The sequence below is a fragment of the Antechinus flavipes genome, chromosome 4, assembly GCF_016432865.1.
Source record: "Antechinus flavipes isolate AdamAnt ecotype Samford, QLD, Australia chromosome 4, AdamAnt_v2, whole genome shotgun sequence".
Lineage (NCBI taxonomy): Eukaryota > Metazoa > Chordata > Mammalia > Dasyuromorphia > Dasyuridae > Antechinus > Antechinus flavipes.
Window position 1 is genome coordinate 100,616,569 of NC_067401.1, and position 26,426 is coordinate 100,642,994.

Below are 26,426 nucleotides of genomic sequence, written 5' to 3' on the forward strand. Positions count from 1 at the left end.
AATTTATTAAGCTCCAAATATTTGTGGAATATTTCATTCAGAGACTTGACTTGGTGTTGATCTGAGCAGTTGAGTTCAGGAAGAACTCAGATTATTAAAAAAAAAAAAATGTCTCCTCTCTGCCATCTTGGTTCCACTCTATTTTTATTCTTATTATTTATTTCAAACTTATATTTGTTGACATAATGTCATATATATATAAAACATACAATGTCACTATATAATTGCTGATAGTTTATATTTCTTCTTTTGAAAACTGTATATTTTGACAATTTACTTATTGGAGATTGTCTCAGCCTCATATTAACTTCTTATATATCTCGAATATATAAGCTTTACCATAGCTGTTTGATACACAAAGGTTTCTGAGCATAAAAGGCATAGTGCCACATTTAGAATAAGGAAGAATTTAGTTCAAATACTAACTTACTAGGAATGAGATCTTGAGCAAGTTATTTAATGTTGTCATTTTTAGACATATATTGAATTGATAAGAATTTCCCATACTACCTTCAGAAAGTATTCCTATATTTGATAGAAAGATTTTTTCACCCACTCAGTAGTTTGTCTTCTTATTCTAATTGTATTTGTTTTATTCTCAAAAAAAAAAGCTTTTTAATTTTGTGAAATCAAAGTTGCTATTTTGTCTTTTATAAAAGAGCTTTTATAAGCTTTTTTATTCCATTTTTGGTTACAAATTCACCTTTTAACTATAGATCTAAAGAAAGCCAATTTCATCCATTCTTTTCTAGTTTTGTTGTGATATAACCTTTTTTGCCTGTTTCTTATATTTTTGGATTTTATTGTAGTTTATGAGTGAGAACTGGTCTACAAATATATTCTGCTATATTGTTTTCCATTTCCCCAGTCTCATTAAATAGATAACTTTGTCCACAGTCTGTGGTTTATATTCTTGGATTTACTTAATACTTCATTACAATATTAGATAATTTCTCGGTCTTGCTTCTCTAGCCCATTTTACTGTTTTACTTTTTTATTTTTAAAATACTAGCAAATAGTTTTGGTTATATATATGTTTCATTAATTAGTGTGAGATCTGATATTAAATGTCTATTTATTCTTGTTTTTCTTCATTATTTCCCTTAACACTTGAAATCTTTTATTTTTCCACATGAAATTTTTAGGTGTATTTTAAAAAATGTAACCTTTTCCATAGCTCTTCCAAAATCAATAATGTAAGACTGTCCCATGTTCCAGTTTGGGTTTTTTCTTTAATTTATAAAATTTAATAAATACATTCAAATATTCAAGCAAGAATAAGAAAAATAATTATAGATGGAACTTTAAACATTTTTTGCAAATTGATTATTCAACATGTCAATAGTTACAAGATAACAAAGCCATATTGTCTGTTTTAATGCTTTTGAACTTTTTTCTATATTCTTTGCATATATTGTTGTAACTAACTATACACTGATTATTTTAGACACAAATTGTTTCAAGTATTCAATTAAAGAGATCAAAGAAGTGATTTTTCTTTTCCTCTACTCATACAAGATAAGGCATGCTAGGATAGAGAAAAGAGCTTACTTCCATTTAGGAGAGATCTGGGGTTGAATAGAGCCTTATGATCATAGGCAAGTCACTCATTCAGCAAGTCAATTTCTTCATCTGTAACCCAGCTGTCACACAAGGATGTTTGTTGAAAGGAAAATATTTTGCCAAGTCATATTGATTTTGTAATACTCAAAAATCTTCACAGCTTTCTTCTTAAGAACTGCTTTCTAGATATGCTTCCCCTATTCTATACTTGTAAAGTTGATTTTTTTCAACCCAAGTATATGCTGTCACAATTAACCCAGTTGAATTTAATCTTTGTAGGTTCAGTGTAATATTCTAGTTTGCCAAAACCTTTTGGGATTCTTATTGTTAGCCAACATGTTATCAAGAGGAGCTAGTGGAATACTGGATAGCATTGGAGTTAAAATCAAAAAGAGAACATTACTTTCCAAGAATGGGAGACAGCCAGTGCAAAAGCACAGAGATGACAGATATGAGATATTGAGATAATTGCCTCTTTTTGTATCCCTAAAAAAAAAGCATAGTGCCTGGCACACAGGAGGTGATTAATAAATGTTTATTGATTGATATTTGAAAAGGTTTCTTTAAAGAGAGATGTGAGGACTATGAACTGTACATAATGGTAGTATATTCCTTTCCTCATCTCCTTTTGGAGAGTATTCCCTCATAACATTAAAATGATTGTGTGGTTAAATTAATCAGAATAATAATAATAATCCTTTCTCCACTAAAACTAAAATAAACAAACTTTTTTGATTGTCCTTCAATTTATCAGACTCACCTCATTCTAAGGCTTTGTCACAAAATGATACTATTTTTACAGTATCTTGCCACACTCTAGTATTCAACCTTCAATAACTGCCTATTCTGCCATGTTCTACATATAACTTTTAAAAATGTAGTAAGGTCGAAATCTATATCTATCTTGGTCTCTTTAGGCAGCTTCTCTCTTCTTATCAGAATTTTTTCCTCTTTGTGATCTCAAAATACAATTCTTGACAGCTCCCCCTTCTTATTAACTCCCTAAGAGAATTTAAATCCAGGCAATATAGTCTATCCATTTTCTGATCCCTTTAAACTGCGTTCCCCAAAATCTAGGATGCAAAAAAGATTATAACTCATTTTCTTGTACTTCTCTATTACAAAATCAAATAATTTTTATTTTATCAGTTCTAAAAATGCAAAACTCATTATGTTTGGTATGGGTATAATGACAGAGCTCTTATGAATAAATTCTTTACATCCTATCATTTGGAATTATATCATGACCAACCATACCAAGGTAGGGGTCACACACAGAGACTTGTATCCTTGAAATTACTGAGCCAGCAATATGAACATGTAACTGTTATATGACCTGATTCCATAAACTGTATAAATTTTCTTAGGTATATTTAATCTATAAGAAAAAAAAAGAACAAACCACCAAAAATAACAGATTGATTGTAAAGTACTCCACACAGTTTAATAAGGGAATGAGAAATTAATACATAGATCTAAAAATAGTTACCCCAACTATTATAAGTGAAATCATCCATTTAACAATAATGTTGCCATATAAAATGTTGGTAGCCATTACAGTCAAAGCCCAAATGGATTTTCATTGAGCTTTTGGTATAGGGGTACTTTTAACTTTCTATGTACATATGAAAGTAAGTGGATAATCTAATGGGTAGATTTTAACTTTTGGGTCATGTTAATAGCACTGAAGGGGAGAGTAATATAGATGAATGCATTCTAATGCCAATTTATTATTTCTTTTACTTAATTCTTGATTGGACTCCATTTTTAATAACAAACCATACCTAACATCCAATTAGTCCTATGAATAGATTTTTTCATCAGCAATTTGCTCTGCATGTATTTTTATAAAAAGTTAACTGGTCACATATGCTTGTAAACTGTCAACCAAAAAATCCCAAACACATATCTTTTATCCTTTCAACGTTAATCCCTGTTCATTCTCCATCTTATGAAAATTGACTATTTTGAGAGAAACCTCTCAACATGCAGAAGTGTTGAAATACGTAAACACATTGGGAGGATTCAACAACTACTATCTATAATAATATCTCCACTTTACGTAGCACTTTTAACATTAACAAACTACTGTCCTAACTATAGATCTGTGAGGTAGGTCAAACAAGTATGGTTTATCATTCTGTAAATTAATTAAATTAAAAATTTTAAAAAGGGGATTCAGGCTACACAGCTGAGTGGTAACAGACCAAGGATTTGGACTCAAAGCTCCTAACAGGAAGGTCTAATGCATTTTCAATTATTCAGTGTTGCCTTCATATAAACTAATAAGTCAGAAAGTAAGCATTTATTAAGTGCCTTCTATATACCATGCACTGTGCTAAATGCTGGGGATAAAAAAAAAGGGAAAAGGCAGTCCTTGCTCTCAAGAAATTGATAGTCTAAAGAAGAAGAATGTGCAAGCAACACCTATGAAACAATTTGGAAACAATCACCAGAGGTCAGTCTCTAGTATTAATATGAATTGGGAACAACTTCTTGAAGAAGGTAGAATTTTAACTGAGAAACAAAGGAGGTCTGGGAAGTTAGGGAATGGAGGAGAGAATGGAAAAAATGCAGGCAAGTGGAAAAAAGGTGGAATTGCCAACAATTGAGAGATGGCGTGTCTAGTTTGAGGAATAACAAGGAGACTAGTGTCACTATGGCAGAGAATATGGGGGAGGTAGATTAAAGTGTAAGAAGACTGGAAAGGTAAGAAGGGATTAGGTTATAAAGAGATTTAAAAGCCCAAGGATTTTATATTTGATCCTGGAAGTGATAGACAGCTAATGAAGCTGGCTGAGTGAGGGAATGGCATAGTTCAAATCTTTCCTTAGATACTTACTAGCTGCATGACCCTAGATAAGTCACTTAAACCTGCTTGCCTCAGTTTCCTCATCTATAAAATTATTAGTTTTACAAATGAGAAAACTGAGGGCCAGTGAACTTAAATTGACTTGCCCATGGTCACTAGGTAGAGGCAGAGGAGGCAGGATTTGAATGCAAGTTTTCTAACTCCCAATATGGTATTTTTTCCTTTGTACCATGTTGTCTCCCCCATCTGTGTTGGAATTAATACCATGCACCATTCTTAGGAGTAAAGGACAAATAAAAATGTCTAATATCACCCTAAGGACCAGTGGATATCGTTCTATAATAGTTCAAATTAATGATCAGCTTAAACTCTCCATGCAGCAGAAAAGTTTGTTGGATTCAATTGCATGGTCCAGAAAAAAATAAAGAAGATTAAACAAATTATTTCCACTATTCCAGTTAGGATGACATCCAATCAAAAAAATGATGCAGGCTAGGACATTAGTTCCTTGGAACAAAGTTGAATTAAGCTGTTTTCTATTTAGTTGGAGAACTTTCATACTAACAAAACTGTGACCTTCAAATCAAGAACAATTCTTATAGAAAGAAGCAAAGCTACAAAATGGCTACTAATAAAAGAAAAGCCTTCTTAATGGAGCTGCCTTAAATATGCTTGGAATCTGCAAATGTACAAATTTCATGGGAAGTGCTTATAAAAAGCAAACAGAATCTGAGGGCCATATGAAGTTTTTGTATGACTTGTTGCAGAAACACCTATCATAGTCAATTCAGATGTCATTCAGGTTTAGAAAACAAAATAGAATTGATGGGAACATTTTTCCAAAGCAATATTCAAGTGATATTTAAAAACAGGTGCTTGAGAATCTTATATGCCCTTTGTATATTCAAATAAATTATTTCTATCTGTACCCAAGGTCAAGGGAAGATGACAGATAGACACAAATAGAATGACATATTCCCATGGAAATATAGTTGTTACAGTGGTTGGAAATATAGCAGCATTTTCTTACTTGTTCTCTTCTGTTCTGCCTCCCCCCAAAAATTCTGAGGGTTTACATTTCGTAAAAGAAATCCTGAAATATTTATGGATGAGAGAGAGACAAAGGAGGTTCGGATCTGCAAACTCCTGGTGTGGAAACTGCCTCCACCCAATAAATATTGTGCAGCTGATCTTTGATAGATGGGCTTTTACTTTATACTATCCAAAATCAAGCTGCCACATTACTTTTAAGCCATTTCAATATCATTGCACTCTGCCCACTGATAACACCATCAGCACGAGTTAAAGGTAAGACTTTATGCAGTATAATAAGCATTATTTTTAAATAAAATACAATTTAAAATATATCAACATAAATGAGAAAGTAAAATTATCTTGCCATTAATTACACTTAATAAACATTTGTTAAATTGAATAATCTCTAGTTCTGTATCCAATTCACTAATAATGTGGGAAATTTACAGTAAAATTCTAAGTTTAATGTCATAAAGTCTTGGTTCTTATCCTGTTTTCAACACTGATTAGCTGTGTAATCTTAAGAAAAAATATTTAATCACCACAATCTCAGTCTATTCATCTGTTAAATGGGTAAACAAATACAACTGTTATTATTCTTGGTGGTTATGTTCTATAAAGTCACCTTGAACACCAAATTAGCAAATAATGAACCATTGCTCCTAGGGGAAATATTGGCTTAGGTTCCTAAAAGCACCTAGTCACATTATTTACTTTAGCACTTTCCAAGAAAGCATCTGAATACAAATCAGCAAATTTCCTCTTTTTTTGGAATGATTCATTAACATTGAATTCCCAGTCAATATTACTATATAACTCACAAGTAAATAAAGTTTACCTAACATAAATGTTTTCTCCACAATGCATATTACAGTCTTCTTGTTCTTAGGCATACTACATAGCTCTTCAGTACCATACACTGTAAAATCATCAACCAAAAGGATAAAAATGTGGAAATCATGCTACTAAATAGAATGCAAAAAAGAAGACTTGTTCACAATATGAGAGTCTGACAAAAAGGGGACAAAGTGTCACCTTGATCCAACAAAGTGAGGATATATGCCCATGACCACTGGGCTGACTCACATTTGTCACCACTCCGCAGGCATGTCAGTGAATGATCATGAAAGTGTCACAAATATGATCTGAAGGTTACAAATAAACTTTAGTGAATAGATGATTTAGCAAAAAATGGAATAGGTGAATAATGAGAATCAAATATACCTACATGCACTCTCTTGTTTAAGAACATAATGAAATAACAGGTTTTAGACTTCTAAAATGTGTACAGAAGAGTCAATTTAACCCAACCAATTTTAATTAAGCACTTATACATATAAGGCGAAACACTAGAAACTCAAAGACAAAAATAAAAGTCTATTCTACAATAAAAACTTATATTTTCTTGGGTAATTTCAATATGTACACAAATAAATACAAAATAATCTGATGAGAAAGAAAAAGAATTAATAAATGAGCAGGAGGGAATGGAGAATCAGGAAAGGTTTTAGAAGGGGATATTGTACCTTCTGAAGTCAAGAAGAGAATGTATTCCAGACCAGAATAGATGGGGGAAGATGGGAGAAAAAAAGAGAAATAATCTGATTTGGGAAGGGAAAATCAAGTGTGGAATTATCCAAGCATGGAGGCTAGGATCTTCTTCCCTTTACAATTTATGGCACAATAATAGATATGTTATTATTTCTATATTTACTGATTCACATTTTACTCAATTCAAACTATATGCATCTGTATCATGAAGTACAAAAGATGTTGGATTTAGAGTTAGAAGATCTTAACTGAAATCCTGGCTTCTCTGCTACTTACCACCTGTTTAAATAGGCAAATCTCTTAACTTCTCAAAAAGTCAATTTCCTCATTTGCACAATTAGATGACCTCTAAAGCAAAGCTGTCAAGCTCAAATAGAAATGGGAGCTATATTAAACCATACACCCCTGGGATTCATATATTTAATTAGAAGACTATATATTAACACTACCATGCTTTATTGTATTTTAATTTATTAAATTTTTTCTGATTACTTTTTTAATATGGCCAGGGAAGCAATTGGTAGTATGGTGGGCAGCTATGGTCAGAAACTGCTTGTTTGAGTTCTAAATACATGATCTTCCAAAACCAAGGAAATAACCTAAAACATGGCTCAATCCCCACATGGCTTTCATCTGCCAAATAATGTGAGCTAGTTTTTGATAGTTTTGTTGTTGTTTTAAATAGCCCTTTTTTTTTCCATGACATTAGAGATGTGAATATTTTCTACTTCTCACTCACACATCCAATTTCTTCCATGTTGCTCTTCCAAAACCACATAATCATAAGATCATGGATTTTAAAAAAGAAGGAACCTTATTGGTCATCAAGTCCAATTCCATCTTTAATCAGATTAGAAAATAGAGTCTGGGAAAAAAATAAATAACTTACCTAGAGTCACATATCTAGTAAGAAATGTACAGTTTGAACTTGGGTTTTCCTGACACTTTACCCATTGCACTATTTTGTGGTCTCTACTAGAGTTTCTGCCTTCAAGGACTCATTTCTGCACTTTCTCAGAACTTTCATCTTCTTCCTTTACTAATAATTGCTAATAAATACAGACTTTTGAATTTTTAGCAAAATCAAGAAAATCTCTCAATAATTCAGGTGCCATGTTTGGCATTATTGTCACTTCCCAAGTTTAAGTTCCCAAGGTTAACATTCCATAAGCTGTTATATGCCTCTAGGCACTCCTACAATTAGCATATGCTCCAACAAATAGGTAGTGGCCATAATTAGGGACTGATTTGTAAGAACAACTTCACTTTTAAAGGCATAAATAATTGAGTCATATTTAGAGCATGCTTTGCCACTCAGTTATGCTTTTTCTTATAAAAACAGATCTCTGTATTAAAAGAATTACTCACAAACATTTTGAGTGATTTGTTTACATGGTGTCATAAGGCTGGATCTGAAAAAGCTATAGGAGAATTTTAAGGATAAAAGAAGTGCCAATTGTTCTTTCTCAGGTCTATGACCAGCATCCAAGCAGCTGCCATCCTTCTCCATCAAATTAGGGGAAAAAAAAACAAGAACTATCCAACATCAAAAGGGACCAAATCTTTCCAAATACAATTGCTTCTTAAAGAAGATACCCCTGACTCTGCCTGTATTTCTTTTAATTTGGAGGTGTCATGATTAGGATTTGGTCCAAGCACTGATACATTGTTGGTGGAATTGTGAATACATCCAGCCATTCTGGAGAGCAATTTGGAACTATGCTCAAAAAGTTATCAAACTGTGTATACCCTTTGATCCAGCAGTGTTTCTACTGGGTTTATATCCCAAAGAGATACTAAAGAAGGGAAAGGGACCTGTATGTGCCAAAATGTTTGTGGCAGCCGTTTGTAGTGGCTAGAAGCTGGAAAATGAATGAATGCCCATCAATTGGAGAATGGTTGATTAAATTGTGGTATATGAATGTTATGGAATATTATTGTTCTGTAAGGAATGAGCAGTAGGATGAATACAGAGAGGACTGGCGAAAGTTACATGAACTGATGCTAAGTGAAATGAGCAGAACCAGAAGATCATTATTTACCTCAACAACGATACTATATGAGGATGTATTCTGATGGAAGTGGATCTCTTTGATAAAGAGAGCTTATTCAGTTTCAATTGATCAAGGATGGACAGAAGCAGCTACACCCAAAGAAAGAACACTGGGAAATGAATGTAAACTGCTTGCATTTTTGTTTTTCTTCCCGGGTTATTTATACCTTCTGAATCCAATTCTCCCTGTGCAACAAAAAAAGCTGTTCGGTTCTGCACACATATATTGTATCTAGGATATACAGTAACCTATTCAACATGTAAAGGACTGCTTGCCATCTGGGAAAGGGGGTGGAGGGAGGGAGGGGAAAAATCGGAACAGAAGTAAGTGCAAGGGATAATGCTGTAAAAAAAATTACCCTGGCATGGGTTCTGTCAATAAAAAGTTATTTTAAAAAATAAATAAATGAATTAATTAATTAATTAATTAATTAAAGGATTTGGTCCAGGATGGTGAGTCATGTCTAGTAATTATTTGTGGCTGTCATTACCAAAGCAATTATTTGTGCCAGGAAGGGAATGAAAAGCTTTAAATGAAATAGACTCAAAATAACAACCCTGACTGGGACTAACAGTGTCAAAAGCACTGTGATCATTTATGCTGGGAAACATGGCTCATAAAGCCAATCAGAAGCATTTATGTCAATGTGAGTAACTAGAAGGATTAATTTCACATCAGAAAATACTGGGTAATCCTTGTTCCAAAGGCTCATATAAAGAACCAGAACCCATCACACTTTCTAATACTCAAAGTCTAGAGAACACCTGGCTTTAGAAGGAAACTTACACAATCCTATTGTACTTCCAAGTAAGTTTCATTCTCCTCTGTAAAGAAGAAATTGGACTAGATGACAAGCAGTTTTTTCTAGCTGAGAATCCTATGGTCCTTTTTTTTTTTAAGGTTTACAAAAGCCATTTGGCAATAATAATAATTTGCATTTATATAACATTCTATGGTTTGCAAAGCACTTTACAAATATTACCTCTTCATGCTCACAAAAACTCTGGGAGTTAAATGCTATTGTTATCCTTATTTTATATATAAGGAACCTGAGGCAGGTTAAATAACTTGCCCAAAATCACATATCAAATAACTGAGGAAGGATTTTAATCCATCCCCTTGATTCTAGTTCTAGCACTCCACCTACTACATCTAATAATACTTGATAATACTTATACCATAAGACAATCAACATTATAAATATTTGTACTGCTCCCCTTCACTATTGTTGTTGTGAAGAATATACTAAGTAAATCTTAAAGCAATAGAAAATGTTCTTCATTTAGACTCAGTCTCACTGCATTAATGTATACAAAGTTAGTCATTTGCAAGTAAATTGATGATTATTTTAAAACTTTTTTTAAATGTTATATTCTGCAGAAATATGTAAAAATATTCATTTTAATGTTTTGCTGTAGGAAAGTAGGTCAAATCCTCAAGCTTGGGAACTATAATAATATATCTTATATTTCTTCAGCACTTTCAACTTTTCAAAGCACTTTTTACAGAAGATGTTTTAGGAGAGGGGCCTTTGAGGTAATATAGTTCAACTCCTGTAATGACCGCATATTTAAAATCAGCCGGAGTCAGGAATTCAGGTTAAGGGGAAAATCTTCAATATTTATTGAAGTGAAGAGGTGAATAAAGATTGCGATAGCAAATATAGGCAAGAAAGATTGCGATAGCAATATGGCCAGTTGCGACAGGAAGCCAGCTAACAGAGAGAGATGTGAGCTGAGCCAACCGTGGCAATGGCAATCCCAAAAGTCTCTCCTTCCCCTTCCTTTTCCACTCCCCTGCCTCCACCCACCAAAATCGTCATTTCCTATACAACACATCAGGACTTGCACAAAGAGTGGGCGGGGGCCATTCTTTCTCCAAGCTTATATATTAATAGAGTATGGTCCAATTACTATTTAGCCTCATGTGCTTGGGACCTCAGTGCATCAACTCAAGCCTCAGCCCATTACAAACTCCCTCTCCTTTTACAGGCAGAGAATCACAAGAACAAAGTATAATTGATGTGAAACTCAGAGGTCTGTTTCTCTTCATTTTACAAATGTGTAAAATGAGGCCTAGAGGTAATGATTTGCTCACAAGATATCATGGTATTTGATTTTTAAAAAAAAATTTTATTTCATTAAATATTTTCCAATTACATATAAAAAAATTTAACAATCTTTTTTTTTAATTTTGCATTCTAAATTATTTTCCTCTCTTCCATCTCTATTGATTAAATATGTAAAGTCAATGGCATTTGAATTTCACAGTAACTAAAGTTAAGTAGATAGTTCAAAAGAACTATGTTAGGTACAGCTCGGTAGCACAGAGGAGCAGCTAAGTAGCACAATAGATAGAGCCCCAGGTCTAGAATTGGAAAGAAATCTTACTGAGTTCAAATCTGGCCTTCAAACACTAATTTATACAACTCTATGCAAGTCACTTAATCTCATTTGCCTCAATTTTCTCATTTGTGAAATGAACTGAAGAAGAAAATGGCAAACTACCTCAATATCTTTGCCAAGAAAACCCTAAATGGCATCACAAAGAGTCGGACACAACTGATCTTGAAATTAAAATAATAATCATTTTGTATCAAATATACCAAATACATCAAAATTATAAATTAAAAATGAAATCAAGTAAAACTTGTTTCAATTATCAATACAAACCTATAACAATATTTTCATATTCAAAAATTGCACATTTGATTTTTCTTCACTTGTTTTAAAAAGTTTAAAAATACACATGGTACTGGAATCTGACTTAGTATCTGTCTCTTATGTACCATGTGACTTTGGACAAGCTTTTTGATCCCTCTAGGCCTGCTTCCTCATCTGTAAAATGAAAGAATTGGAAAAGATGACTGCTACAGTTTCTTTTACTAAATATTTAATGAAATAAAAAATTTCACAATGTGTTATGTAAATATGTAGGTTATTATTATGATTTTCCTCATTTAATAGATAAAGCAACTGAGACAGCAAACAATCCAATATAAGTTAAACACATGCAATTCTTCTAAACATTTCCATATTCATCACATTGTGCAAAAGGGGGAAAAAACACAAGTAAAAAAAAAATAAGCAAACAAACAATAATAACAAAAAAGTAAAAATACTGTGCTTAGATCCACAATCAGTTGCCATAGTTTTCTCTCTGGATATAGATGTCTCTATCACAAGTCTATTGGAATTGCCTTTGAAGCACCATTGTTGAAAAGAGCAAAGTCTATCACAGTTGATCATCATATAATCTTGTTGCTGTGTACAGTGTTCTCTTGGTTTTACTTAACTTCACTTCGTATCAATTCCAATAAGTTTTTTTAGGCTTTTCTGAAATCAGCCTGCTCACCATTTCTTATAGAACAATAATATTCCATTGCATTCATATACTGTAACTTTCAGACATTTCTGAGTTGAGGAGCATCCACTCAAATTCCTTGCCATTACAAAAAGGGCTGCTACAAATATTTTTACATATGTGGGTCCTTTTCCCTTTTTATGATCTCTTTGGAATACAAACTCTCAGCTGTAAGTATTAAAGCTAAAATTTGAATCCACATCTTCCTTTTCCTTTTGATTTGGCTACAATACACCTAAGCATGGATTTGGCATTTCAAAAGTTAAAGCCAAAGCTTATTCTACTACAGGTTTATAGAAGCAGGCAAATTGTCATAACCCTGTGTCTCCAAAAAAAAGAAGTAAATAATTGGTGAATTCCACTTTTACCATATATCCCATAATTCCCCCAGACAGGGATTCTAAATCTGGGATCTGTGAATTTATTTTTTTTAAAAAACAACTTTCAATTATTCTCAAAATAATTAGTTTCCTCTATAACCACGTGTCTTTTATTCATCTAAAAATACTATTCATAACTTCATGTCTTGTATTCACTTAAAAATTTCATCCATAGATTTCACCAGACAGCCACAGGAGTCCAGGACACACACAAAATCAAAAAAACCCCAACCCAAAAGTTAAGGAAAATCACCAGATGGCAAAAGATACCAGGAGTGGGCAAAAATTTAAGGAAAGGATAGAATTTGAAGCAGCAGTGAATGGCAGAAGAAACTAGAAGACACAGAAAACAGAGCACCCAATAAAGAAAGCAATCAAAAAAAGAAAAGTACTAAGAAAATCTCATGATCATTTTGAAATTGAAGATATCTCCAGGCAAGAAGATTTCATGAAAGCGCCAATTTTATTTAAGAGGAAAATCCCAGAGGAATTAATTATAATAAAGTTTCCTACTGTGACTTAGGTTCTCAAGATCTGATGGTTACATGGAAAGTCCCCATGTTTTATAGCTACAGGGGGCACATTTCAAGAGCTATCTCCTTCCAAACTATACACTTCTGTCAAATTAGCTTTCTATCAAGTCTGTCAATTGAGCCTCATTTTGTATTAAGAGACAAAGCTAGTATATTGTAGAAAGGTCAAGTGGAAAACCAGCTCCCTTCTTCCCCATCATTGTCATCATCTGCTAAAGGTCATTCCACTCAATCCATTTCTGTGACCAAAAAAAAAAAAAATCAACTATGTCTTCAGAAATTTTTTAAAAATCCCTCTATCTCTCTACTCTGAAATTTTTGGATGTCTCTCAATTATGTTTATCCAGCAAGGGACACATAGATCTATTACTTCCTATTTATAATCCTATATCCCACTCTACAAAAGTGTTGGGAATGTTATCTACGGTGTCACAGTTTGTCCTAAAATAATAACATGTTTTTAACTTGTTTGCAAAAAGAAAGAAAACTTAAAGGGATGGTTTGCCTCATTATATGGCACTAATAGTAAGAGCAAACATTTATATGGAGTTTTAAGATTTACATAGCATTTTATGTCCTTTGTTTCAGTTGATCTGAACAAGTCTATGAGGAGTTGGTGCTGTTATCCCCATTTTATCTTATGAAATATGAATAAGAGAAATTAAAAAGCTTACCCAGGGGTAATATAGCTTATATATTCCTTAGGCAGGATTTGAACATAAATCTTCTTGATTCCAAGTCCAGCACTCAACCTATTATACTACTGTACTTAACTAGGAACCAAAAGACCCATTCTCAGCTGCAAATGTATGAAATGGGGCGATTTACTTTACCTCATACAAAAATGAAAGTCATAAGAATTAATACTGTGAGGATCAAATGAAAAAAATACATGTAAAGTATACTACAACTATGAAGCAATATATAAATGTGAATTATTATTACAATTTCCTTTAGAAGCAGTGGGTTGTTCCATTCCACCCCAACTCAATCTTGTGTCCAATAAAATAATTCAGTCTCTCAGATTTTTATTTCATTGCTAATCATTCACAAAAATATGTTCATCAATGTATAAGGTATAAATAACATTGGTGTTTATCCTATGAGTGAGGAAGAGACATTTTTATTATGGTTGCAATAAATGTCATGTATTTTTGTGTTGGGTATCCTGTCTGGTGTCTCTGGAAAGTAACACAACACCAGAAAATGTACACTGTTCATTAATGGAGAGAGGACTTCAATGAAAGCAAAACTCAAGGTTTTATAGATAAAGTTAAACAAAGAGCTCCTCATATTCTTGATCATACTGTCATCCACAAATGTTCATGAACTCTGAAATTCCTATATCTAATCAAAATCTGTTGTCATTCCACCACTACCTCTCCAAACCATTCTTTGTCATTCCATGACCTTGAGTCCCTTAATTACTCAGTCCTTTCCTGGTCTAGCACCCTTGCATTGCCTATATTCTCCTCTCTTCCCCATCTTGACCTCTTGGTAAATCAAATAATTCTACATTTTCTTCTCTTGAGCCCTTGCCCTTTTATAAACCTATCAAGGATCTTGCCCTGACAAGCCTTAATCTTGAATTAGTCCCATTATTTGCTATCTTAAATTCTACTTTCTGCTGAATGGACCTAAAGAAAATTGCAAAACCATGCTTACTTGGTCCACTACAACTTAACATTATATTACAGAATTTTAAGGGCAGCTAGTTGGTGCAGTGAATTCAGCACTGGGTCTGGAGCCAGGAAGACTCATCTTCTTGAATTCAAATATGTCCTCTAACTCTTACTATGTGACCCTGGTTTGCTCCAGTTTCCCCATCTATAAAATGAGCTGGAGAAGGAAACGGCAGACTGATCCAGTATTTTGCCAAGAAAATCCAAAATGGTGCCATGAAGAGTCAGAGAACACTGAAATTTGGCTTGCATTGGAGTAAGGGGAACTTTTTACACTTCACTCATCAGTTCATTATTTTACTCATTATAGTAACTTCAGCAAATCTTTTTGCTTCTCCTCAAGCCTATTACAATTCCCTTCATCAACCCACTCATCTGAAACAATCGCCTCCTATTTTACTGGGGAAAAAAAATGTAAAGTTTTTACAGTACAGAAACTGTAACTGTAAAAAAAAAAAAAAAAAAAAAAAAAGCAACCTGTATATTTAGAGTTCATGCTTCTTTCCTATCTCTTAGTTCACATCACTATAACTCAGATGTCTTCTACTGACCATGTCACATTGAGGAGATGACATAAAAAACATGACTCTTATCCTTAACAGAGGGAAATTCCTTTATATGCACAAGTGATCACATTTCATCCAATCTTGTGAAGCAGATTATCCCTTTTATTGGTCCTATTCTCTCTCACTAATCTTTAATTATATTTCACTTAGCATCTATTTCCTTAGAAATATGCCTGTGTATCAAGTCATCATTAAAAAATTCTCACTTGGGGGCAGAGCCAAGATGGCGGAGAAGGCACATATGACTTTCTAAGCTCTTCTCATTCCCCTCATAACCATTTAATTCAGCCTCAAAAATAGCTCTTCACTGCTTAAATTCATGAAGATTAGAAGCACTACAACTTACCAGCTGAAGTCAATCTGGAAGATCATCAGGAAAGGTTTGTCCTGAGGGGCCAGGAACAGACTAGCACAGGCAGCGAGAGACTACTGTCCTGAGCAGACCAGGGGCGGGGGTGATTTCTGTGGCTAAAGAAATTATAGAGACCATTCTGCTATAGGCTAACTGCTCTGCCTTGATTACAAAGCAGTAAACTGGCAGAGAAATTAAAGCCTAAAACAGAGGGTACTCTTAAAAAACGTCAGAACCTAACAAGATCTGGCTGTAACCCCTCAAACCCAGAAGTGACTCAGGCAGACTGTAACACAGCTCTGCAGCCACATCCTGCAGTTCCCAGATTTTGTGGGGGCAGTTACAGATCTGCACAGCAAGGGGGCACAGCCTGGGCAGCCTCTAATCAGAACAGTTTGGTGCTCTGTGTAGGGCAATAGAACTTCCCCAGCAGACTGTGCTTCCTGGGCAGACACTTCTGGTCTCTGCAAATCCATTCACTGCTCAACTGCTAATACCTACAGCCCCAGGACCGGGTTTGGCTTGGGATAGTGAAACTCTCACTGCTCAGCATCTAGCCCCAGGGCAGTCATTATCTCACACAGTAGGGGTTCTTTGCAGGGCACTTTCCCAGCTCCACCATGCAGGCCTGAGTTATTCCCAGGTGGGGAACTCTTTCCCAGAGTACTCCAGTACTTCGCTGTTTTTGTAGCCAGCTGGCAGGACAGCTACCCGTCCATACACCTTTCATTGCTCTGCAGAGGAAGCTGGTAACCTCCTGGCTTTGAAGGCAGATCCTACAGGCTTTAACAAAATGAGTAAAAAAATCAAAAGAACGATTGATAGTTTCTATACAGAAAGAGAACAGCTTTTCAACCCTGAAGAAATTAATAGCAGACAGTCTCCAGACAATTGTTGGTCCCCAGTACAAAAGGCTCTCCTAGAAGAGACTATTAAAAACCTTAAAAGAGAACTAGAAGAAAAATGGGGAAAGGAAAGAGAAGCTATGCAAGAGAGTACAGAAAAAGCACATAACTCACTAAAAGAAAAATTTGATAAAGTGGAAAAAGAAAACAACTTCCTGAAATGTGAATTGGAAATGGTAAAAAAAAAAAAAAAAAAAAAAAAACTCCCAAGAAGTGCAGGGAAACAGAATTTGTGAATTGGAAAAAGAAAATAACTCACTAAAAAAAAAAAAAAAATTAGTGAAATGGAAAAAAATTCCATAGAGCAAAACAGCTCAATTGGACATATACAAAAAGAAGTAAAAAAAAGCTAATGAAAAAAAAAAAAACTCACTAAAAAAACCGAACTGAACAAATAGAAATGACTGATTCATTGAGTGGTGCATCAAAAATCAGTCCAGCAAAACCAAAAAAAATGAAAGACTGGAAAAAAATGTCAAATATTTACTTGGAAAAACAACAAACCTGGAAAATAGGCATTGAAAGAATCATTGAACACCTTCTGAAAAAGATCCTAAAATAAAGACTCCGAGGAATATTGTGGCCAAATCTCAGAATTTTCACACTAAAGAAAAAAATTTACAAGCAGCCAGAAAAAAACAGTTCAAATACCGAGGTGCCACAATAAGGGTCACACAAGATCTGGCTGCCTTAACATTAAAGGATCAAAGGGCCTGGAATCTGATATTCTGAAAGGCAAAAGAACTTGGAATGCAGATAAGAATAAACTACTCAGCTAAGATGAGCATTTTTTTCCATGGAAGAAGATGGACATTTAATGAAACAGAGGAATTCCATTTGTTTCTAAGGAAAAAAACCAGACTTAAACAAAAAAATTGATCTCCAACAATAGGAATCAAGAGAAGTAGAAAAAGGCAAAAGGAACTCTTGAGAACTGTATTTCTGTTGTGGATAAACATAAAAATCACATGTATAACTTGATTTTACTGATATAACATAAAAAAGGGAAGAAATGGAAAGAGGATAGTGTTAGAAAAAGGGAAAAGGGGAGATAAAAAGAGGGAAACTACATGTAACGATGAGGCAAAGGAAACCTATCATATCTGAGGGAATTTAGAGAGGGGGAGGAACATTGTATGAATCCTACTCTCATCAGAGTTGGCTCAAAGAGGAAATAATTGACATATTTGTTTTACAGAGAATCTTCTCTCACCTCATTAAAAAGTGGGAGAGGAAAAGGGAAAAGGAAAAAAGAGTAATAAGGGAAGGGTACAAGAAAGGGGAAGGGATTCAAAGGGAGGAGAGAGGGACACTAAAGAGGGAGAGCTGTGTGATGCAAGTGGGACCAATAAGTTTAATACTAGGGAAAGGGGGGAAGGAGGGCAAGAAAAAGAAAAGCATAATCTGGGGATATTAGGATGGCAGGAAGTACAGAATTAGTAATTTTAAGCATAAATGTGAATGAGATGAACTCTTCCATAAAGAGGAGGCAGATAGCAGACTGGATCAAGAGTCAGAACCCTACAATATGTGATTTACAGGAAACACATTTAAAACAGGGAGATACATACAGAGTAAAGATAAAAGACTGGAGCAGAATCTATTATGCTTCAGGTGAAGTCAAAAAAGCAGGAGTAGCCACCCTTATCTCAGATCAAGCAAAAGCAAAAATTGATCTAATTAAAAGAGATAAGGAAGGAAACTATCTTGCTAAAGGGTACTATAGACAATGAAGCAATATCAGTATTAAACATATATGCACCAAGTGGTATAGCATCTAACTTCCCAAAGAAGTTAAGAGAGTTGTGGGAAGAAATAGACAGCAAAACTATAATAATGGGAGATCTCAATCTTGCACTTTCAGATTTAGATAAATCAAATCACAAAACAAATAAGAAAGAAATTAAAGAGGTAAATAGAATATTAGAAAAATTAGGTATGGTAGATCTCTGGAGAAAACTGAATGGTGACAGAAAGGAGTATACTTTCTTCTCAGTAGTTCATGGAACCTACACAAAAATTGACCATATATTAGGACATAAAGACCTCAAAATTAAATGCAAGAAGGCGGAAATAGTAAATGCTTTCTTTTCAGATCACAATGCAATAAAAACTACATTCAACAAAAAGTTAGGTGTAAATAGACCAAAAAGTAATTGGAAACTAAATAATTTCATCTTAAAGAATGATTGGGTGAAACCCCAAATTATAGATACAATTAATAATTTCATTCAAGATAATGACAATGGTGAGACATCATACCAAAATTCGTGGGATGCAGCCAAAGCCATAAAAAGGGGAGATTTTATATCCTTAGAGGCTTACTTGAATAAAATAGAGAAAGAGAAGATCAATGAATTGGGCTTACAACTTAAAAAGCTAGAAAAAGAGCAAATTAAAAACCCCCAATCAATGACTAAACTTGAAATTCTAAAATTAAAAGGAGAAATTAATAATATAGAAAGTAAAAAACTATTGAACTAATAAATAAAACTAAGAGTTGGTTTTATGAAAAAACCAATAAAATTGATAAATCTTTGGTAAATCTGATTAGAAAAAGGAGAGATGGAAATCAAATTAGTAGTCTTAAAAATGAAAAGGGAGAACTTTCCACCGATGAAGAAGAAATTTAGAAATAATAAGGGGTTACTTTGCCCAACTTTATGCCAATAAATTTGATAACCTAAGTGAAATGGATGATTACCTCCAAAAATATAGGCTTCCCTGATTATCAGAGGAGGAAGTAAATTGCTTCAATAGTCCCATTTCAGAAAAAAGAAATAGAACAAGCTATTAATGAATTCCCTAAAAAAAAAAAATCCCCAGGACCAGATGGATTTACATGTGACTTCTACCAAACATTCAAAGAACAATTAGCCCCAATGCTTTATAAACTATTTGAAAAAATAGGGAATGAAGGAGTCCTACCAAATTCCTTTTATAACACAGACATGGTACTGATACCTAAACCAGGTAGGTTGAAAACAGAGAAAGAAAATTATAGACCAATCTCTCTAATGAATATTGATGCTAAAATCTTAAATAAGATATTAGCAAAAAGACTACAGAAAATCATCCCCAGGATAATACACACGATCAAGTAGGATTTATACCAGGAATGCAGAGCTGGTTCAGTATTAGGAAAACTATCAGTACAATTGGCCATATTAATAACCAAATTAACAAAAACCATATGATCATCTCAATAGATACAGAAAAAGCATTTGATAAAATCCAACATCCATTCCTATTAAAAACACTTGAGAGTATAGGAATAAATGGGCTTTTCCTTAAAATAATCAGTAGCATCTATTTAAAAACAGCAATAAGCATCATATGTAATGGGGACAAAACTGCAAGGATTCCCAATAAGATCAAGAGTGAAACAAGGTTGCCCACTATCATCGTTACTATTTAATATTGTATTAGAAATGCTAGCTTTGGCAATAAGAGTTGAGAAAGAGATTAAAGGAATAAGAATAGGCCATGAGGAAACCAAATTATCATTCTTTGCTGATGATATGATGGTATACTTAGAGAACCCCAGAGATTCTACTAAAAAGTTATTAGAAACAATCCACACCTTTAGCAAAATTGCAGGATATAAAATAAACCCACATAAGTCATCAGCATTCTTATATATATCACTAACAAAACTCAACAGTTAGAGTTACAAAGAGAAATTCCATTTAAAGTAACTACTGATTGTATAAAATATTTAGAAACCTATCTGCCAAGGGAAAATCAGAAACTTTATGAGCAAAACTACAAAACACTTTCCACACAAATTAAGTCTGATCTAACCAACTGGAAAAATATTAAATGCTCTTGGATTGGGCAAGCAAATATAATAAAGATGACAATACTACCTAAACTAAGCTATTTATTTAGCGCTATACCAATCAGACTCCCAAAAAACTATTTTGATGACCTAGAAAAAATAATAACAAAGTTCGTATGGAAAAACAAAAGGTCAAGAATTTCAAGGGAATTAATGAAAAAAATCAAATGAAGGTGGCCTAGCTGTACCAGATCGAAAATTATATTATAAAGCAGTGGTTACTAAAACCATCTGGTATTGGCTAAGAAATAGACTAGTTGATCAATGGAACAGGTTAGGTTCAAAGGAAAAAAACAGCCAATAACTTTAATAATCTAATGTTTGATGAACCCAAAGACCCCAGTTTTTGGGATAAGAATGCATTATTTGACAAAAATTGCTGGGAAAATTGGAAATTAGTATGGCAAAAACTAGGCATTGATCCACACTTAACACCATACACCAAGATAAGGTGAAAATGGGTTCATGATTTTTATGCATTAAAAACAGTTAACCAAATAAGTCCACCAAGATAAGGTCAAAATGGGTTCATGACCTAGACATAAAGAATGAGATTATAAATAAATTGGAAGAGTATAGGATAGTTTACTTCTCAGACCTGTGGAAGAGGAAGGAATTTATGACCAAAGAAGAACTAGAGATCACTATTGACTACAAAATAGAAAATTTTGATTATATCAAACTGAAAAGTTTTTGTACAAACAAAACTAATGCAGACAAGATTACAAGGGAAATAATAAACTGGGAAAACATTTTTACAATCAAAGGTTCTGATAAAAGGCCTCATTTCCAAAATATATAGAGAATTGACTCTAATTTATAAGAAATCAAGCCATTCTCCAATGGATAAATGGTCAAAGGATATGAATAGACAATTCTCAGACAAAGAAATTAAAGCTATTTCTAGCCATATGAAAATATGCTCCAAATTATTATTAATCAGAGAAATGCAAATTAAGACAACTCTGAGATACCACTACACACCTGTAAGATTGGCTAGAATGACAGGGAAAGATAATGTGGAATGTTGGAGGGGATATGGGAAAACAGGGACACTGATACATTGTTGGTGGAATTATGAACACATCCAGCCATTCTGGAGAGCAATTTGGAATTATGCTCAAAAAGTTATCAAACTGTGCATACCCTTTGATCCAGCAGTGTTTCTACTAGGCTTATACCCCAAAGAGATACTAAAGAAGGGAAAGGGACCTGTATGTGACAAAATGTTTGTGGCAGTCCTGTTTGTAGTGGCTAGAAGCTGGAAAATGAATGGATGCCCATCAATTGGAGAATGGTTGAGTAAATTGTGGTATATGAATGTTATAGAATATTATTGTTCTGTAAGAAATGACCAGCAGGATGAATACAGAGAGGAATGGTGAGACTTACATGAACTGATGCTAAGTGAAATGAGCAGAACCAGAAGATCATTATTTACCTCAACAACGATACTATATGAGGATGTATTCTGATGGAAGTGGATTTTTTTGACAAAGAGACCTAACTCAGTTTCAATTGATCAAGGATGGACAGAAGCAGCTAAAGCAGCTACACCCAAAGAAAGAACACTGGGAAATGAATGTAAACTGCTTGCATTTTTATTTTTCTTCACAGATTATTTCTATCTTCTGAATCCAATTCTCCCTGTGCAAAAGAGTACTGTTCGGTTCTGCATACATAGGATATACTGTAACCATATTTAACATGCTTGCCATCTGGGGGAGGGAGTGGCGGGAGGGAGGGGAAAAATCAGAACAGAAGTGAGTGCAAAAGATAATGTTGTAAAAAATTACCCTGGCATGGGTTCTGTCAATAAAAAGTAATTTTAAAAAATTCTCACTTGATCAGTCCATTCTCACTAGATATCATCTCTATTTCTCCTCTTTTTTGTGTCTAAATTTCCTGAAAAGAATGTCTACACTTTATACTTCCTTTCATCTCACTCTCCTTAATTCTCTACATTTTGACTTCCAACTTTATCTTTACTTTCTCTCCAAAGTTACCAATGATATTTTCTAATTATCAAATATAATGACCTATTCTCAATAATCATCCCTTTTTACTTTTTTTGTCATCCTCTTTGATTTGAAACAAAGATTTAAATTTCCAAACATATTAATTTATTGGGCAATGCATGTAAAAGCATAACATCTCCTCAGCTTTGTCATTAGACACAAAATCCAAGAGAAGACAGATTTTTATGCATAAAAAACAGTTAACCAAATAAGACCAATTAATCAAAAGAAAACAATTACTATGGTACAAATCAGGTTGCAAAATTATGTAATTTGATTTCTAATTAGAGGAAAGATTAGAGACTTTCCAAATTGGAATGGGGAGAGCAAACAGGCACAATTCTCTGAAATCAGAAAAAGAAGTATCATATCCACACCCTCACAAAGTATCTGTATTCAATCAAAGGAAGATGAAAACAATAACTGATGGACATTTAAGGGGCTAGTTTTTGATAAAACATTAGTTACTTGAGATATATAATTGTGAGAACACTTCTTGTATCAGTCTTCAAATCTGACTGGGTTTCTGGTCAGCAAAACCTAGATCCTTAGTTAGAGTATCTCAGTAGCAAAGAGAGGGAATTCAGTTTCCCAGATACACAGGAGTGGGTGGAAAAACATACTAAAGTTTTGATTTGAATTGAATAAATTTTCCCACAAGTGAGAAACTGGACAAAACCCACAACTGAACAGAAAAGAAACTAAGCTCAGTCAAAAGAATATGGAGTCAAGTAATTTACTCAATTTCCATTACCACTTGCTATTTTCATTCCCCCAAACAGAAGATGGCCTCTAAGCTTCATCTTAAAAAAAGAGAGACTCTAAAAGGCAGAAATAAAAAGAGAATCTATTCCAGAAACAGTCCAATACAGTGACATGAAGTCAAGAATCCAATGCCATATATGTGGAACAAAGAGAAAGCCACTTTGATTGGATCTCAGAGTACAGAATAGGGAGTAATTTCCAATGAGGGTGGAAAGACAAGTTGGAGCAAGTCTGTATAAGGTTTTAAAAACTAACCAGTAAAGTTTATATTTAATTCTAGAAGGAATAGGGATCTGGTCAGTTCTGTACTTAAAGAAAATTGCCTTGATAATAGTGTGGTAGGTGTATAAGATGGAATGGAGAAGGAAATAACTTGAGGTAGATGAGAAGTGACATGAGGCTGAATTAATTTTATAATTAAGTGGGAAAAAGGGTTGAATTTGAATATAGAAACTGCTAGATTTGGCAGCTGGCTACACAAGCATATACTTGTTTATTTGCATGTTGTCTCCAACATTTAAATGTAAATTCCTTGAAAGTGGGGCATTGAGTTGTTTTATTTTGTTTTTTCATTTCTTAGTATACCCAGCACTCAAACCATGTCTGATACACATAAACGCTGCTTAATGTATCTAGGCAAACTAGACCTGACTGGACAGTCTTGATAAAATAATTTATTGCATAATAAAAAATAGATAAAATTATTCTCTATTGCATTGGTTTTGCTGGCTTCATAATCTAATTTCACCATCTTAAGTGTGAGTAGTGTTTATAACTCAACCTACTGTATACAGTTTTATCTATCACCCAGAACATCCCACTTCACCTTCTATTAATTGCAAATTTCCTTCTATTCTTGAACTTTTCAAGAAACTTTCCTTCCTCTTCTTCCCTTTAATAGGATAATGACTCTTCTGAGAATGCTATATTTTCCTTTTAACTGTTGGGCTATTAGAAGATCCATGAGTATTTGCTTCTCCTACTTCCTTCAACCCACAGAGCCTGAGAAAGGCTGAGCTTATTCTTTGTTCATCCACTACACCACTTCTTGCTTACAGACCACTGCCCTACCTTCCCACATCGACTTTTCCTCTTTTAAAATCATCTTCTGTGCTTATATCACCTTTTCCACATCCTTGTAGTTAAAATCTAATAACTCCAGGGCATTCACCTCATTTTTTTCTATGATTTTAGCATCTCATGAACTTTTTCATTGTGCCTCCTTCCATTATCCTCAGGACAATAATATTCATGTAGAAAAATGAATCATATGATATCCCAACACTTCTCAAATGCATTGATCTTCTCTACTTCCTTTTTGCCACACAGCAACACGGCCTCACCTTAGATTTTACTAGCTCTCTGAATTAAGTCCCTCTTCAAAACAAACAAACAAATAAATAAATAAAAATTTTAAAATTCCTCTTCAACAACTGGAACACTGATCTTCTACTTTAATCATACTCCTAGCCTGATTTCTCACATTCACACTTAATTTTCTCTTCATCTGCCATCCCAATTTTCTCAGGATATCTCCCCAACTTCAGTTTCATTTTCTTCCATACTCTTTGCCTCCTAGACTCCAGTTTTCTACTCTAATTTCTCCCTAGTTACTAACTTCAACAGCTGTCCATCTTATGTCATTCCCAAATGCAAATCTTTATTTCAAGGTAACATCCCAAAGATTACTCAGCAACTGAAGAGTTGTTAAGTAAGAATAAAGTCACAAAACTGAGCTGATTTCACCCATTGTAAATTTATGAGTCACATATGTGAATGAAAATGAACTAATTAAGTATTTACTATACATCAAGTACATTAGGAATGTAACTTAAAAAAAAAGGGGGGGGGAAATCAGCAGTGCTTTCAAGGAACTGGAGTTGATTGAGGGAGACAACATATAAAACAAAGTTAAGTTACAGTGGGGATGGAAAGTCCCCAAAGTCCTAATAATGCTGCATCAGTACACATGGAAGGGCCCAATGGTCCTTAAGTTGTACCAGCAAGTTACTTATTAAAAGTAGCCCACATTTTAAACTATTAATCCATCAATATATTTATCTGCTTTTACTCTCCTATTTCAAGGATGGGATGGGGAGGAAGGGAAGTAGTTAATAAAAGGCAAGATTTAATTAAGTGACTGAAAAGTTTATAAAAACAAATTAACTGCCCCTACAGGGCCATCACCCACAACTGGTAGCAGGCAAGCAGTCAGAGAAAGAAACCAAAGCACCGTGTCATTACCATTAGACAGGGGGAAATGAATGCCATGTCTTAAAATAACCATTTTAAATGAAGAAATTAAATAATTAGGAGGCAATTTCAGCTTTTCTCTCTGGCAACATGAAGACAGAAAGGTATAATATAGTAAAACTTCAGTAGGATTGTATGTCTCATCCCTTTTTCTTCTCTAGTTTCATCTTGGTTCTCTACTACCTTCATAGTTTCTCCTTTCCTTTTTTTTCTCTCCCTCTGCCCTCAGAGACTGAGTTGACCCTATACTTATAAATCAACAAGCTTCCTAAACAGGGTTCAATTCAATTTCCTCAATGTCACCCAATGTCACTCAACATAGCATTCCACAAAGCTACACAGGATAAGAGAATCTAGGTCGTGAAATTAAGCCTTCAGAGGCGGAAAATAGGCAGAGATGATGAAGAGTAAATCTTTTGAATGCTGAATTACAATTTGCATGACTTAAAAATAGGTTGCTTGCTGGCTTTCCAACTTTTTTTTTTAATTTGGAGGACAGGCTTAACACAAGCAAAATTTTTGACACCAAACAGAGAGTGACTTTCAAATGATCAGATGATTATTTTCTGCCAGTTGCCAACCCTCACTACCAACAAATGTAGCAGCAGTAGATTGGTATAGGTACACTTAGTCAAAATTGGGGGAGCTCCTAAAGAATATTCAGTTTCTGACCTTTCCAGGTTAGATAACATGTTGATTGTCATTTTTTTGTGGCAAAGAAAGACATGAACATATTGACATATGAAAAGTCTA

The 26,426-nt window shown here is 34.0% G+C and overlaps 1 protein-coding gene across 1 annotated transcript in view; it reads right to left on the reverse strand.

Moving 5' to 3' along the window:
* LOC127561285 (disrupted in schizophrenia 1 protein-like) overlaps positions 1 to 26,426 on the reverse strand; it is a 183,064-nt gene that overhangs the window by 96,840 nt on the left and 59,798 nt on the right. The window lies entirely within an intron of this gene.